The sequence below is a fragment of the Dermacentor variabilis genome, chromosome 5 (genome assembly GCF_050947875.1).
Source record: "Dermacentor variabilis isolate Ectoservices chromosome 5, ASM5094787v1, whole genome shotgun sequence".
In the NCBI taxonomy this organism is placed as follows: Eukaryota; Metazoa; Arthropoda; class Arachnida; order Ixodida; family Ixodidae; genus Dermacentor; species Dermacentor variabilis.
This window is the reverse complement of record NC_134572.1, coordinates 46,075,063-46,089,040: the sequence shown is the minus strand read 5'-3', so window position 1 is coordinate 46,089,040 and position 13,978 is coordinate 46,075,063. Positions and strand designations below refer to the sequence as shown.

The 13,978-nt window shown below is 46.8% G+C and overlaps 1 protein-coding gene across 2 annotated transcripts in view; it reads right to left on the bottom strand.

Annotated features, from left to right (window-relative positions):
- The window catches only part of LOC142582520 (synaptic vesicle glycoprotein 2C-like), a 237,684-nt gene extending 223,973 nt beyond the window's left edge, over window positions 1–13,711 (bottom strand). For both annotated transcript variants that reach the window (XM_075692341.1, XM_075692342.1), the window contains exon 1: window positions 13,645–13,711. The gene's annotated coding sequence lies outside the window, so the exon portion shown is untranslated. The remainder of the gene's footprint in view (window positions 1–13,644) is intronic.
- Between the last annotated feature and the right edge of the window lie 267 nt (window positions 13,712–13,978).

Sequence of the window (13,978 nt, the reverse complement as noted above, 5' to 3'; positions counted from 1 at the left end):
ACGCATACTCCTACAGTAGGGGAATGGCCGAGAGCCCGATGTGCGACTCCTGTGGGTGCGAGGAGACCATCGAGCACCTATTGTGTACCTGCCCTCGCTACGATGTCCAACGCCTCTCTCTGCGGGCAACTTTACGCAGACTAGACTCGAGACCGTTCACCGAGTCAAAGATACTCGGACCGTGGCCACAACCGTCACTGGCTCGAAAAGTGATTCGTGCACTAGTGCGGTACTTGAAGTGCACGGGCTTAAGAGACCGCTTATAGTGTCATTGTGTACGCTGTCCCTCCCACACGTACTCAGTGCTTACTCTCTCCCTTTCTTCCTCTTTCTATTCCCCTTTCCCACACCCGCAGTGTAGGGTAGCAAACCGGATGCTATTCTGGTTGACCTCCCTGCCTTTCCTACCCTTGCTTTCTCTCTCTCTCTCTCTCTCTCGGCATTCGCCATGCGTGGCGGTTTGGACCAATTCGGGTGGGCGTTTACATAAGGGATATTATAGTACCACGTTCAGAACAGGATTCCGCGAGTGTTATAGAGTTCCCTACAAAAGCACTAGGAAAAGCTATGGTAATAATTGTCGACGAAAGCTGCAAATGTATGCCAGTTCAGCCAGCGCGGAAATAACGGTTACTACATGAGTTTGCCCGGACTTCGTACTTATTGCTTAAGACGGCTTTGTGAGTCTGTATATACAATCATGTTCAACAAAATATCGCGTTATAAAGGCAACAATTCGCAATGACTGTGTATGTGCGCAGAATTTTTTTTTAATTTCACCCTCAGGGCCACGCTGGCATTAGAAAGGGACTGGACAGAAGCAAAACTAAAGTAGGCAATGTGAAAAATCGAGGTACGCAAATGCTTGCCCCTATGCATACAATGCTAGCTAAGAAAGAAACAGTAAAATTGTTAATAAATACAAATTTGAAACCATCGGTGTTCATAAAATGCCAACCAAAACTTTGTGAAAATGATTGTTGTCAGTAATAGATACAATTCCATTGGGAAGATCGTTCCATTCTTTAGAAGTGCGGAAAACAAGAGAGCATAGAAAGGAGGCTGTTCTGCATAGGAGGATGGTCACTTTGCGGGGATGATACGTGCAAGGCGATATGTAATTTGGCCTATGGAGAAAGATATTGTGCAAGGTGGAATGATAATATAAATTGTGGAACAGTTAGGGTCGAGAAATCTTTTGTAGTGGAGTCAACGACGGAAAATTCAAATTAGTTTTCATTGCTGTCATGCTTGCTCCTCCACTAAAGTTCGAGAAAATGAAACGAACTTTGCCTTGCTTGTGTTCAGAAAACTATGATTGCCTGGTAATTTAGAAAGCTATGGCGTGATAACTGAAGTGACAAGAACATATGTTAGGCACGAGCACGGTGATTAGACAAATTCGTGCACTACCCCTAATTGGCGGACCAGCTGAACAATCACCAGTGCCAGAGAGCCGTCTAGTAATTCTCGCAGGACACACTACATCGTTTTACCCTTGTGCATCTACTTGGGATACCACATTAGGAGAGGCGTCGTGCGCCAGCTTTCAGTATACGTACAAATGTATCTCACTGTTTCGAAGATCAGGCCCATATTCAACATTTTGCTAAGTTAACCCGCAACTGAGAGACGTTGAAACGCTGTCGGGACAGGGCATACTTCCTGAGCGAAATATATCGGGCATCCGTATGGTTACGACTTTCATATCCGCTTCCCGCGCCCTTATCGTATTGTCCGGGTGGCTTACCGCTTCCAGACAGTCGCGGTCTCACTGGCCCGTGAAGCCGGGTCACAAGCGTGCGCGTCTGCGTCGCAATGATTGACGGTCCCGCGAGAGCCATTTCGTCGGACCGTCCCCGAGAGGCGAGTGATAATCGCGAAGCCAAGCGCCGGACGCGAGTCACCGGCCAGGCTGTTACAAACGCAGCCGACCAAACGACGCCTGCTTCGAGGCAGCGACAATGCAGCGGCAAGCTTGACAGACATACAACAATCTCCCGCAAAAACACAGAGCAAGCCAACCTTCCTGACTTCTCCCACCGAGCTGAATAGAGAAATAAGCAAAAAGATTAGAGACCGGTTAGAAATCCAGAGAACCGGCAAAGTATAGTAGCAGCAAAAGGTAACCAGGGTTTGCGATTTGTGCCTACTGTGTGCTTTTTTCGCAATTCCTGCCAGCTACATCGAAGCGTGAGCGAAAGAAAGAAAGAAAGAAAGAAAGAAAGAAAGAAAGAAAGAAAGAAAGAAAGAAAGAAAGAAAGAAAGAAAGAAAGAAAGAAAGAAAGAAAGAAAGAAAGAAAGCAGGAAGAAACCGCGTTGAACGAAGTACAAGTTTCATACCTTTTTCTATTACTCTCGCAGTGGCCTGCGTTAGCAAGAGCATCGCAATGAAGTAACAACGTACAGCCCGGGTTCCGTTGTTGGATATCTGAATACATCCAGTCCTCTTCTTGGCGAGGCGACACGGTAAAGTAAACAAAGCGTATTCAGACCAATGTGAGGCGGGCTGCCCGTTCAGTATTCTGAGGAGTATTGAGGTATAAGCAATGCCTGTGAGGTTTCCTAACGCACGGAGGTCTATAGGGAGTACAAGAAAGATGCATTACGGTGTTATTGCTCAAACGCATAAAGTATAGCCGCTCCACACAAGATGGAGCGAAAGCACGATGCACTCGGTCTCTCTTACGGGCTAGTTTATATATACGCCGACGTTCGATGGGCTCATCCAAACACCTCCTACATGAATAGTTGGTAGACCAGTTGGTACTTATAATCTTAAATCGTATTCAGCCAAACTAACACGAAAAAACGTGCGCAGCTTGCTCTAGTGGTGCAAGGCTGGAGTAAACAGCGGAACTTGTGATCACTTAGCTTTTACGTGGCTTGCATAAGTTATGTGCAGGTTTTGCGAGGTTATTCTAAGTTGTTGGTAGGCTTGGCTAAGTCGTTTCTAGGTTTTGCAAGGTTATGCCAGGTTTTGCTAAGTTGTTGTCTCGGCGGGCTTGACGCTGGAAGTTTTCGAGCAGTCGCAGGCCGGGATCGCTTTCTCGGCGACGTCAAGCGTACAGGCGCCTACTTTCAGTTTCCCTGGACTGAAACTCGGGATCCTCGACTCGGCGTCGCCTCTTATCAGCCGCAGCTTCGGCGCGGTGTTCCGGATCAGCTCGGTGGCGACGCATCGCTTCTCGCTTGGCAGTACGGCGCTTTTCCTGGTAAGCCGCTTCTTCGGGCGTCCGGACTTTCTTCGGTCTTCCCATGGCAGCAGCGCGTACGCACGGAGTAGAGGAGGCGATAGGTGTGTCGCAACCGCCGGCTGTTCCGAGCTTTTACTCGCCTGTGACGTCACGGTTCCCTCCAACGCGCGTCGGGTGCGAGGAGGTTCGTGGCTCGGTGCTCTCGAAGGTGGTTGCTAGGCAACGCGAGGCGGCGCACAGCTGAGCTCAGTTTTCTGGTAACACTCCACGGCGGAACTAAAAGCTTAAAGAGTTTCGCTGTTAAAAAGTGTTGTCGGTGGAGTTGCTGCTCTTCTGACCTTTGTCTTTGTCATTTTCCTTTTGCTAAATGCCAATCAACTTGTAACTTTCTAGAGTTTGACTTTGCATCCCTTGAAGTCAGCCACGCTATGGCACGCCGTTTGGCTTCTTTCGCCACACTTACACTCAAGCGAGCACCGCACGAATACTCATAATGCGCATGCTCCTCTTACGTTTACGTCTCAAAGCTACGACTCGGCAAGGATTGACGCTGTACTGCGCGTTAGTGGGGAGAGACTAGTTTACCACGACGGTAAGATATGATAATACGTTTAAGGCAGCGCGCGAGCGCATGATCTAGCATGCTTAGTTTAGAACACATTTTCCCCCTTCACATAATTTACAGTCGGGAGGCAGGGGTTGTTCTATACACCGCAAGCAAAATTATGAAAGCATACATTTCTTTCGGCCAAGGCGCTAGCCACGTCACACAATGCACAATATATGACGGTAGATATCAGTGACACGCATTATGCCATAGATGTCTCGATTTAAACGCTTGGAAATTCATGCAAAGGCGACGGAGCGTTAAAGATATCGCATAGCGCGCACTTGCGCAAAACTGAACATAGGAAAGACAAAAGATTATCTTTCAGCAAATGGACTCGCCTTGCTCTGGCGCGCCGTGTTCGTCCCTTTCAAAATGTGCAAGGTTGCTTTACTGATTTTACTGACTTACCTAATGGATTACTTTCACAGCATATTCAGCAAAAATTCTCGCATTAAGAGCACCATAAACACACGCGTCGGCCATTCTCCAAATATGGATAGTTCTACGAAACCAAGCGGCTGATTTCCAATTGGTCATCCGACAAGTATTGTTTGATTCGTCACTCTGCAAATTGCTGCAGTTTGTTGCAATAAGTTTTCTTTGACTCGAGACCACCTTGCTAGCGGATCTTCTCCACAGCTAATTTCTTGGCAGCCGGCTTGATGTACGTCAGCGTGACCATAAATCTTCACAATCCAGCTGACGAACTAACGAGTAAGTATCATAGCGCAGCGCGGCATCAACTATATCAACTACAAAGACTTATCTGCAGCAGCGAAACACGATGGATGTGTATATATGTGGCTGCAAGAAAAGTAGCTCAGTGAATCATGGCCAATATTTCAGGAACATACCCTGTCCTCGAATCAGGGTATGATGTTTTTTTTTTGTTTTTTTTTTTGCCCCGTACATGACTATCTGAAATGAGCGGTGCAGTACATCCGCACAATGGTCAAACCAGCGACTGTGCAAGTAAGCCGCCGCCTAACACCGCTGACATCGCCGTTACGCCTTTTACGACGCGTCGTCGCTTGCGTTTTCAAGAGCCGAGTTTAAAACATTATGTTAAGAACGGCGAACGCGAGGAAGATTGTTAGCGGAAGAACATGCCGGTAGAAGTCAAGCTTACCTTTCGTGTACGACGCAACGTAAGCGCTGAATACGCTTCCGAAGAATGGCGCGGATACATTTGCGGCGTATTCAACATTAGCTGATGTCCAAAACGGCCTAACTCACAAGACTTGTTCGACGCGGCATGTTTAACGTTTCGGAAACAAAGGCGTAAGGCGGCAGCCACAAAGTGCCGGCGCTCTCAGTCGGTACGGGATGACGCCAAGATTGTACGTACTTACATACGTTCCGGCATGAAATGCTATCTTGAGTTGCTTGCCGAGGAATAATCTACGTAACGCTCTGCGGCATCAGATAATGTGCTTTGGGCCAGCGGGTGCAGAAAATACAAACCCTGTCGCCGATGGTAGCCCAACTCATGGCTTCCGCACAACGCATGCGATGGCCTACGAAGTGAGCGACACTTTTTTGTTTTCTCTCCTACTTTCAATTCCTTTTTTCCATGGCTATAGATAATCATATTATCACGAAAGTCTGCCACGAGGTATAATTACACCTGGACTGTTTGAAAGAAGAGGTATGCTTCTTCTCAGCCTTGCTTAGCTTGGTTGCCTCCAGGCATCGTGTAGTCGACTACATTTATAGGCCCCTTTGGTCGTTCTGATTATTCTAGTTTATTAATTACTCGTGGGGCGCGAACTGCAGGGATTAACGTTTTTAGCAGTTGAGAGGTGTTTATCCGTACAGATATTTCCAGACCGAAGGTCTTTCCGGATTATCAAACCTGATCGCGTGTGAAAACATTTTGTAAGAGCCGGGGTAATGAGAGGTAGCCGTTGCACCACTTTTGAGACCTATATCGATTCAATATCACAAGCAACTATTTCAGTTCACGTTCAGTGAGGTTCGAAATATATGATCATTATATAACTATTGCCGAGCTGCAACATTTATTTAAGAGTTCACACACGTGTGTGTGTGTGTTCTACATTTAGCACAATATTGCAATAAGATAAAATTGTTAATTTGCAATTAAATTATTATTATAATCATTATAGAAGAAAGAAAAAAAATATTCCAGTGACTAAGGAATGCAGAAAAAAATAAAACAAAAGAAGCGAAGGGAGAATAGCAGTAAGGAAATATAGTCGAAGAATAGAGCATTGCTTAACTCCTGCACAGTCTGGTGAGTAACACCTGGAAACTGGCACTACTGCGCAGCGACCTTAAAAGGGAGGTTTCAAAACTGAACTAACGCAGTGTGAACCGTAGCCTTACGGATTGGTCATGCCGAACCACGAAGCGACCAGCGGCGGTCTCTTTAGAGGAGCCTAGACGAAAATGTCAGGCCATTCAGAAGCAAGTCCGCCGCGCCGCTTCCTGAAGGGGTGAGGGTGTGTGTAGGGAGCGCCCACTAATGACACGCCGTTGCTAAGCAGCCGTGAACGCACCGGTAGCGTCCCCACCCCACCTCTTCGGTAAAGGCCGCATCCGTCGACCCCGGAGCCGTGACCTAGGCACGCAGTGTGCTTGGTCGCTCGCTTTGCTGCCCACGAAGCGTGTGAGAGTGAAAAGGGCGTGGTACACGAATAGTACTATTAGCAGTCGTGACAGCATTGAAGTAAGCACCGCTTGATCGCTATGACAAAAATTATTTATGCTCAATGTGCGCGCACCTTCAATGGGAAGGGAGACACACACAAAAATGAAAGAGAGAGAGAAAAGCAGGGAGGTTAAGCAGAACGACAAAAATTATTCGGTTTTCTACCCTTTACAGAGAGGTGGGACAGGGGGAGGTACAAAGATAAGAAGTAAATAGAGGGATTATAAACAGCAAGTGCACTCAATCACAGCTGTTTGCGGCAAAAGACAACTATTTACCCTATACAGGGCTAAACTCGCTTGTGCAGGTTTTGCGGCAAAGGACAACTATTGACGCTATACAGTGCTAAACTCGCTAGTGCAGGTTTTGCGGCAAAGGACAACTATTGACGCTATACAGTGCTAAACTCGCTTGTGCAGGTTTTGCGGCAAAGGACAACTATTGACGCTATACAGTGCTAAACTCGCTTGTGCAGGTTTTGCGGCAAAGGACAACTATTGACGCTATACAGTGCTAAACTCGCTTGTGCAGGTTTTGCGGCAAAGGACAACTATTGACGCTATACAGTGCTAAACTCGCTTGTGGAGGTTTTGCGGCAAAGGACGACTATTGACGCTATACAGTGCTACACTCGCTTGTGCAGGTTTGTCGCCTTCAAGATTTGGCACAACGCATTTCGTAGCCCTCTGTTACTTTGGCTGGTGAGGTCGGTATGGTAGCTAGCACAGTAGCGAGCAGTTTTCTTGGCCTGTACACTGTATCGAGGGCAGTCACACGAAACGTGTCCCAGAGTCTCCTCCTGACCACAGCGATCACAAAAGCAGTGTCAAATTCACAAATGAGACTATAGGTGTGGTTCATGGCTTGGAGAGCCGCGAATATTGGGAAGGAGCAGAGATACTAGGAGGCATTTTTCTATTAAACAAAAAAGGGAACAGACGTTGTCGCACGTAGATTAGATAGATAGATAGATAGATAGATAGATAGATAGATAGATAGATAGATAGATAGATAGATAGATAGATAGATAGATAGATAGATAGATAGATAGATAGATAGATAGATAGATAGATAGATAGATAGATAGATAGATAGATAGATAGATAGATAGATAGATAGATAGATAGATAGATAGATAGATAGATAGATAGATAGATAGATAGATAGATAGATAGATAGATAGATAGATAATTTATTTATTTATTTAGCTGGGGAATCAGGTGGAAGGCTGGAATAGAATAATATAATAGAAAAGAATAGAAGAATGAATAGAGATAATTACACTCGCGAAGGAATTGTATAACTACTACAGGAACTAGAGTGAAAGTACCCGTCTCATAGCACCTAATATGTGCGCATGGCGTGCAGTTCTAGCCGGGTGCGCTGACATGACACAGAGCTCTCAAGGCGATCGGTGTGATCGTTAGGGAAAGCTTCTCAACAAGTCATTGCATGACGTTTGTCTAACCAAATCAGAGGGACCTGCAAACGACCCGCTCGCGTTCATCTTCGCTCCACTCCATTTTTAATCACCGTTGACCCGTCACAGGAATTAAACTGTGATGTTCACCATTCCGGAATTGCACTGCGAGTAATGGGGGAAGCCACTGTGGAAGGCTTCGGGTTCATTTTGACCCCCTAGGTTGTTCGACGTGTGCCTAAGTCGATGACCGAACGTCGGTGACCAAAAACGTGTCTCCCCGTGATCACCCGCTGTGGGAAAACAGGAGAGCGGGTAAATCCCAGCGGCATGTTGAAGTTGCCTGGCGCTATTATCACAAGAAGCGTGTTCGTGAATTCAATGGGGCGGGCTGTGCGCTTACTCGCGTAAAACGATCGGTAGAAGAGGCTTCTATCTGCCACGGTGACTCCGTGTCAGTGACGGTGCGCTGCTGAGCCCTAGCTCGTGGGTTCGACTCCCTACAACGGCGGCCGCATTTTCCTGGCGCTGGAATGGAAGCGTGCCCATGTGGCGTGCATTTGGTGCGCGTTAAAGAAACCCCAGGTGGTCAAAATTAATCCGGATCCCTCCATTACAATGTCCCTAATAGCCCACTCAGCAGTTGCGGGACGTAGACGCCCCACAAATTTCTTCTTTTTTTATAAGTCGTCCTCGGTCTCCTGACTTGCAGTTTCAGGAGGCTTCGGCCGCGGCTCGTTGACAGCACTGCGTGGCTCGAAGCTTAGCAAGAAAATTGGCAGGACCGAACCGAGGTCGCCGCTGAAGTTTCCAATAACACGCCACTTGCGCTCCACTCGCCGTCAAAACCATTGTATCGTTGTTAAACAGTGGTCGCAGCATGTTAGTCACCATCGTCATATCGCTGTCGCGTCGCGACACGTCGTGGCTAATATCGGTCGTCTTCAGTCACTATGCAACAGAACGAACAACCACGTAATTTTTCGTGGAACACCTCACGACCCACCGTGGTGGCTTAGAGGCTATGGCGTTTCGCTGCTAAGCGCGAGGTCGCGGGATCAAATCCCGGCCACGGCGGCAGCTTTTCGTTGGTGGCGGAATGCAAAAACGCTTGTGTGCCGCGCATTGTATGCACGTTGAAGGTCCCCAGGGGATCTAGTTTTCCGTAGTTCGTGCCAATGGCGGCTGTCATATTTATGTCGGGGTTAGCGCACGCATTCTTTTTTTTTTTCAACATTATGCCAAAGTGCACACTAATGCATCGCTTCTGTCGAAGGCAGTGCTTAGCGAGTTTTTGTGAAGGAGAAAGACACTCGCTTTTAAGGCATGCTCGTGCAATAGAAGATCAAAGCGCGTTTCACGATTACGTGCTTGTCTTGCATCGAGGAGGCAAGAGAAAACTATACGTGCGCGTGAAAATTGTTATTTTTTTGCAGAATCCCCCGCAAAGCAGGTCTGCGCGATCTTAGCGGTGATATCACGCGGGAACACCGAAAGCACATATTTTTGTGGGCAATACAAGTAAACATCACTTTCTGCATACAGGGAGCGCCAACCATCCTACAAGGAACGTCATATTGCAATCTCGGAAGCTGGCAAACATCCCTGTCTTTCCGTCTATTCCTTCCTCCTCCACATCGGAAGCCGTTTTTGACGTACGAAATTTTTTTTAGTAACGTCTGATGCCTGGCTAGTTGGTACATGGATTTTAGAAACGGTTTCAGGCGCAAGAAAGAGGACACGGAGAACAGAATAAATGCGCCTGTCCGTTGTCTTTTATTCTGTTTTCAGTGTCCTACTTTTTGTGCCTTAAACCGTTTCTAAAAGACGTATGAAATGTTGATATGACGCGCTTGCGAATAAAGTAGCCGGGTAAACCTAAGAAGGGGGGTGCAACGAAGCTACGGCAAATATGCTCTTAGTGTTTGTCGCTCGGCCGGGAACACGAAAGAAAGAGAGAGGAGGGAAGACGGAAAGGTAGGGAGGTTAACCAGAGTGAGTCCAGTTTGCTACCCTACACGTGGGGAGGGGAATGGGGAGTGAAAGAGAGAGAGAGAACCAGTTCTAGAGATGTGTGTATATGTCCCTGTGGTAACCGTCTCTGCATCTAAGGTAACAGGAGGAAACATGCTTTGTTCATCCCAAATGTTGAAATTCGACGGCTGGCTCGATGTTTTTCTCTGTGCGCATTTCACGCGTTCATATTCAGAGTTTGTCCGTTCTAAAGTTTCATCACTGCCCCGACGTTTAATTTACCAACAACTGTGGGGGCTGTCTTGAAGAAGGTTGAAAAATTCGCTGTCGTCTGCGGAAACGGAAAATGATGCACTCGGGAGTCAGTCGAGGTTGCGAGACATGCTCCTGCTTTGCATTTCTGCCTAGACTTCAAGATTTAGGATGTGACGTTTATTAGTAAAGTCCCCAACTTTGCATTCGGTAAATTCAGTGGCATATTCCACATATACCACTGTAATAAAGAGTCAAGGTCACTTTATGGCTGAACGCCATCATTTTAGCCATTAATTTCACGGTAGAGACAGCAATCATCAGCACAACGTGCTGGCAACTCGGCAAGCGTATAAAATAATGTACTTTTTCTTAATGTATGATTCTTAGAAGATGCTGGCACCTTTAGGCAGCGCTGGCTACTCATTATCACATAGAACAACTATCTAGTAAAAATTAAATAATAAGCTTACACTGAACTAATCAAAGGTAACAAGAACAACGGATCAGACAGTTCAGGTGACGTAAATGCACTAAAAAGAGTTCGCCACAGAAATCACATTAGAGCGTAAAGTGAGCTCACATGGATACACTAAGTAGTGGAAATGCGCAGTCAGGTCGCAGGAGTGCACAATAATTTGGCACAGAAAGGAATACAAACTATAATCAATTATTTTCAACGATATTACTCTCTTCCTTAATTTTCTTGGCACTTCGCGCAATGGCAATGGTTGAAAAGGCATGTGTGCTGTACGATTTCTGGTTTCTTCCTTCCTGTATTTGTTTTTCTTGTTCCAATGGAACAGTAAAAACAAGTTTAAACTAAAGCTTCAGTGGGTAGTTTGCACTTGTATGTAGTCCCGGTCTGTTTGTTTTTCATCCTGTTATTGATGTTATTGTGACAGGGGTCATGCTAAGGTTATAACTTGATATGTCAAGTACAATTAAAGCGCTTCGCGGATGTGTCAACAATATTTTCATTTTCGAGCACCAGTGCTACTCCTAGCGCGTTAAAGTCCAAATATTTGCTTTCTAATTGCTGATTTCATTTTTTCCTTCCTAACCCTGCAATCTGTTGTCTATGTTCTACTCAACCGTACTTCCGGTATACAGTGACGTCATAATTAGCTTAATTTTTACTTCATATCGTTATTCATCTTCAACAATCTTTTGAGACAGCTTAGATGGTGTATTCTTTGCAGTTCAGAGAGTGTTTGCACAAAGATCTGCATTCTGACGAGCTCGCGGTAAAGTGAATATGCAAATGAGTGAAACTTTCTTTAAGTTCCCCATTCAACGATGCGATCCCTTAAGCCACCGCCAATACGCCTTCGGTTCCACGCAGACCTTATTTCATTTAGTGTGCAAAGGTGACCACGTTCTTATAACAAGTGCAATAGAAGTTCAAACTAAGAATACTAACAAGTGCCGAGGCACTATGTCCGAAACTCAACATGCCGCTTTGTAGTTATGCTAAACATAACTACTAAATGTAGTTATGCTACACTTAGTAGTTTTCTGGAAGGAAGCTGTGACTCTCATCTGATTTATGATTTGATCGTAATGATTGCGTATTGCAATGAGCACCCAGCAAACTTCTAAGACTGCCACCTTTTACACACTGTTGTCTTCGTGCATACCGCTTTTGTATATTGACTCTAAACAGCGCCTGCTATTATGCCGAGTGGCAAGCCAAGCGAATGATAATTAAGAAACTACTAAAGCCCGCTTCGCATCACATACTTCAAGTGTGTGTAGAAAATGAACGTGCATCCCCAAATAAAGCAAGTGTTGATTCCCGTCACGTGGTGACCTTAACATAGGCATACGGAGTTGGGGTGTTTAGTTGCATCGACAAACGCTGCATCTGATGTCATCGCAACGTCCCCAAACCCGCCCATGTTTTGCGTAAGCTGTCGTAACTATCGCTGTCTGGCGGTTGTTTTCACGGGAGAACTAAGTGCGCGGCCACACGCGATATTAGAACGGTCAGTTCACGCGAGCATACCACTTATATTTTCTCAACTGCACGACGCTGGCAGAAAGAAGACTATTAGTGCTTTGCGCAGAGGAACGTCCTTTCCTGCAAACCGTTCTTTCGTGCATCGCATGGAAAGGAAACGTCCGGCCTTGGCCGAAGTTCCTTTGGCCGAAAGTTTGGAAAACATTCATTTATCTACTACAGCGTACTGTTGAAATCGTTGTAATTACCGGCTAGCAGTCCAACCTTAGTTGACGTGCACTTCCTGTCCGTTTATCACACCTAAGCAGGAGCACAGACTTCATTAGCAACGCGTACCGTTAGTCTAACGGCGCTCGATGTTTTCTTCTCTCAGGCCAATAGAAACATCATAATCAAGACAAGCTACGCTCTAACGAAATTTTTACACCCGTCGGGGCTAATCTTGTCCTCAAACAATAATCGTAGTCCATCTTGCGTGTGCTTGTTTTTTTTTTTTAGATCGCTGTACGCCTAATACTATCCCGACAGGAACCCTACGTCCCGCCGGTACGCATGAAAAGTTGGTGACTTGGAAGTGCTGATAGCGCTGCGTTAACTAAGGGAAGTGCATTGAGATATATTGCGATTATTCTTGGGGAACAAAATAAGCTTCAAAGGGGGCATATTTTTTTGTTCATATCTATATAACGTGATCTGCCAAAGTGCATAGATATTTTAAGCGTTTTACATAGACGAGCAGAATAGCTAACCATTCGTTTCTCTCGTGCGGAAGAAACGCGGAAATTTTCTCACGCGCGTGATTCCGACTTTCAAGTAATAAATCAGCGCACACTGCTACAACCCTACATTCATGATAACTTCATTCAACAGCGCACGTAGCAGACACGAGAGCGATTGCTCAATAAAGAAAAAAATCCCGTGAGCGTGATATTCGCATTATAAGTGACGTGCGATCGAAAGGGTTTTCGGTGGTCTCGTCGCAGTATAAGTCTCGCCAAAATGACTGACGTCGACGTAACAGATTAGCACAGTGATGAGCAGCAAGTTTGAAGACCACGTGATCAGCGAGAGGCAAGAAAAAAATTATTTTTTTCAGCCCAGATCCACAGCGTGAAATTGTTACAACACATTGCGCTGATCGAACACCACGCTCGTACAGGCCGTATAACTTGATTTCAGCCGGCATACCCAGCTGCGATATTTATCTTCTCGCGGTTGCACCGGTCTCCAAACCTTTGCTCGCAACTGGACGTTCAAACTCGTGCACGCTTAAAAAAAAAAGAACATAAAAGAAAACAGTGCACGACATTGGGGATATTTTCTTCTTGTCATTATTTCCAACCGTACTTCGATCGCGACGCGTCAGACAACTGGAGAGAGTATTGCAGCGGTCGTATCACAGCACGCGCGCGCGCGTAGGGCAACCGCGTTTTCGATCGCTGCTACAGTGCGTGGCGAGTCAACTACTACTACACAGCGTTACTACGGCCGGGCGCTTCCGGCGTCTACAGCGCTCCACGGCACGCGCCGAGCGCACGCGCCAGAGTGACTCACCTGCTCGTCCCAGGAGGAGACGGGTCGAATGGGACGCGCGGCGAACCCGCTACGCCATATTGCGAGCGCACGACTGAAACGCTGCCGACGTCGGCGCGATCTTGGGGCGCGTGGCCGCCGCTCGCGGCGCTGTCGGCGTGGGGCCCCGGGCTCTCCAGATGGCGCCCCGCGTCGAAAGCAAGAGGCGGCGGGGCTCGGCCCTGAACAAGGGAACCCCGGGGTCCGGACCAGCAAAAAGTATTGATTGGGCCTTCCCACCCCCGATGCTGCTGCATCGGTGCCGGAGATGGGGGAGGACTGGGCGGCACAGCACCAAGGTGTACTGCGTCGCCGC